The sequence below is a fragment of the Pseudophryne corroboree genome, chromosome 6 (genome assembly GCF_028390025.1).
Source record: "Pseudophryne corroboree isolate aPseCor3 chromosome 6, aPseCor3.hap2, whole genome shotgun sequence".
NCBI lineage: Eukaryota > Metazoa > Chordata > Amphibia > Anura > Myobatrachidae > Pseudophryne > Pseudophryne corroboree.
In genome coordinates, this window is record NC_086449.1 from 348,805,665 (window position 1) to 348,809,214 (window position 3,550).

A 3,550-nucleotide genomic window follows, 5' to 3' on the forward strand; every position below is an offset into this window, starting at 1 on the left:
TACTAACGTTTGTGCTAGAGTTTTTACTGTATAAAGTATATGAAAAATATAAAAAGAATATGTTTGAAATATTTTCTTTGCATTATTCTAATCATTTTTATAGCCAAAGCTGTGGAGTAAAAAGTCTATGGCAGGTGAGGCAGTGCCTCACCTGGCTAACTTTTCAGCACATCTCTAATCAAAACTCACAAAATGTTCAGGAGTTTATACTGCTGCACATGTGTATAATGCCCCCATGTACTCTTTGGCTCATAAATTGTGTGTAAATCTGGCTCTGGTGCAAGCCAGTGCCTCCTGAGCAATTTAGCTCACCGCACGTCCCTGCCCTGTACTAACCTGGGGCCTCTTCTTTGAAAATATTCTTTCTGTCAGATCAAATAGTTTATTAAACTGCAATCCTGTCTGCCACTGCTGTGCTGCCATGTTTAATGAATGTGCTATATTTATTTTAAACTGCCGTATGTTTGTGTCGCTGCTCTTTCACTTAATTTAGCCTTTGGCCAATATTGGTAAACAATATTGTGAGCTAAGGGTGTGTACACACGGTGAGATCCTTGCTATGCCCGATTTTCACTTGCGATTTCCCTTGAACTCCCTGGAACCCAGATAGCACAGATTTTGACAAACTTTTCTTGAGATATGGACTATGTGTGCTTACGATTTTGGCTTATGTGAGATTTCGGCTTATGTGAGATGTCATTGACATGTGAGATGAACTAGCTAGTACACCGATCTAGCAAGGATTGACTTGCCTGCACAGTCTATCTTTTCTTGCGATGCCGACCTGGCGGGACCGCTCATCGGGATCGAATCGGGATCGTAAGGTGACTTTCACCTTGCGATCTGCACTAACTTTTCTTGAAATTTTTACTGTATAGTCAAAATCGAAAGAAAATATCTCACCGTGTGTACACACCTTAAGAGGTAGTCAAAATGAAGGTTAATAATACTGTAGGAACAAAAACACATCCCACTTACATGCATTTAGCTGTTTGTAGCAATTTTCTTTAAAAAAACAAAAACAAAATCCAGATCCAAAATAAAACATTTGAGTGGTGTTTGACATAACTGGAAAACAAAAACACAACTCAGTGGGCAAAATATCCCTACTTACTGGGTTTCATTATTTAAGAAAAAATCTGCAAATATTTTGAAAGATGTGTTAGATCAAGACATTTCCAATTATGACGATAATGCTTTGAAATCCTTCACCCAGTTGAGCAGTGAATTCCAACTGCCTTCTTCCTATGTTTTTTTTATGTATCGCCAAATGGTGGTCATTCCGAGTTGATTGCTAGCTGCATTTGTTCGCAGCGCAGCAATCAGGCTAAAAAACGGCAGTTCTGCGCATGCGTATGCGGTGCAATGCGCACGCGCGACGTATGGGCACAACGAACTATGTAGTTTTGCACAGGGTCTAGCGATGCATTTCAGTCGCACTGCTTGCCACAGAGTGATTGACATGAAGTGGGCATTTCTGGATGGCAACTGACCATTTTCAGGGAGTGTGCGGAAAAACGCAGGCGTGGCTGAGCGACCGCTGGGCGGGTTTGTGACATCAAACCGTAACTGCATAGTCTGAAGTGATCGCAAGCGCTGAGTAGGTTTTGAGCTACTCTGAAACTACAGAAAAATTTATTGTAGCCGCTCTGCGATAGATTCGTTCGCACTTCTGGTAAGCTAAAATACACTCCCAGTGGGCGGCGCCAGGGCCGGATTAACAATGGGGCAGATGGAGCTGCAGCTCCAGGCCTCCCATAAAAATAGGCCGGCAGGATCTGCAGAGCGGCTGCTGTAAACAAGAAAACATTTTTTTCTTGCTACAGCAGCCTTCCATAAGCCATCAGAGTCCCTCCGCCAACCCCAGGGCACGACCCCCCTTCAACCCCTCCCGCGGCACTGGCGGATCCAACGCCGCCGCTGGCACGGCATCTATTGCATATCAGTGGTGGCGCAATGAAAAGCTTTACTAGTCTGGCCTCCCTGCTGCGTCGCAAACGTAGCAATGTTAGGACTAGTGATGCCACGGAGGCGCTGTCCTACCACCGCTGTGGAACCAGCAGGTAAACACTAGCGGTAACAGCTAGCAGGAGGCTCCCTGAAGGCCCACAGCAGCTGAACTGTTGCTGTAGACAGGAAAAAAAAATTCCTGTTACAGCAGCCTTCCGCAAGAAGCCACAGTCTCCGCCCCCTCCCCAGGCACTGGCGGATCGAATGCCGCCGGCAGTAATTGTATATTTGCTGGTGCAATGAAAGGCTTCCGTAGCCTTGGCTTCTCTGCTATGGCGCGAACGCTGTGAGGACCTGCCCTGCCATCACCGTGCCCGGAAGGAAGCAGGAGCTACAGTAAGCATCAGCCAGCTCCCTGAAGGCAGCCTTGGACCAGCAGGGTGACTGATCATCCCCCTGAGTTGAGGTGTCAATCCTGGTAGTTTCCATCCTGGCTGTTTCTCCCTCTCTGTGTACACACACACACACACACATACATATATATATATATATATATATATATACACATACACTGTACACAGATTTTTAAATACATATGTGTGTACAGTATATATATATATATATATATATTTTTTTTTTTTTCATACATTTTTTACTTTATTTACTTTTTTTCCGGGGAAGGGGGGGGGGGGGGGACGCACCAAGGCATGGTCAATTAGGAGATTTTTTTCTAAATGTAATCAATTTATACTGTGTATATTAGAGAGTGCTCCCAGTCTCCCGACACCCGTAGCTCTGCCCCCAGTGTGTCCAGATCACTGCTGGCCACAGTGATCAGGCAGCCGGAGGCATCTCCCACACACGCGGCGAATGAGACTGCAACCAAGGCTGGCGTAGAGAGGCACCGTAATTGCTTCACTGTGCCAGCCTCATTATACAACTTGCTGACACACACTTTGCCAGGAGCTTGTGTGCCTTCAGGGCACAAAAACAGCACCCACTCTCTCCTGTCATTGTGCGCCCCCCCTGTCATTTTGTTCAGGATTGACTCATGAGTAGCCATACTCCCGCTGTGCTGGTCACACCCCGTGCAGCGGCACACAATAGGCCCTTCAGAAATTTCAGCTCCAGGCCCATGAGGACCTTAATCTGTCACTGGGCGGCGCCATAGCATTTGCACGGCTGCTAAAAACTTCTAGTGAGCAATCAACTCGGAATGACCCCCATTGTCTGTTCCCTCGGCTCTTGTATGGCACTGTTTTGTTTCTACTCCTTTATGTCGACTGCCATAATTCTGATTAACTAAATGTAATTGGGAATCAGATGTACTGTAGGCCCTATATGTGAAGACAATGCTGCCCACATGGGTCAACTGCTTCTGTCAGGTTTAAGAAGATTCAGTTAGTTATTATGCATATAACATACTTCACTCCTGCTAGACTAATGTAATTTGGAGATCAAACCACTGATACACACCCCAAATGTCACGACTCTTGGGGCACCTTCTGACATCTATTGTGGGAATGTTCCATTTTTCATGGGTTTTGGGCTGGAGTAATCAGGGCAATTTCCTCCACTGGTATTCCCACTTCTCTACTCA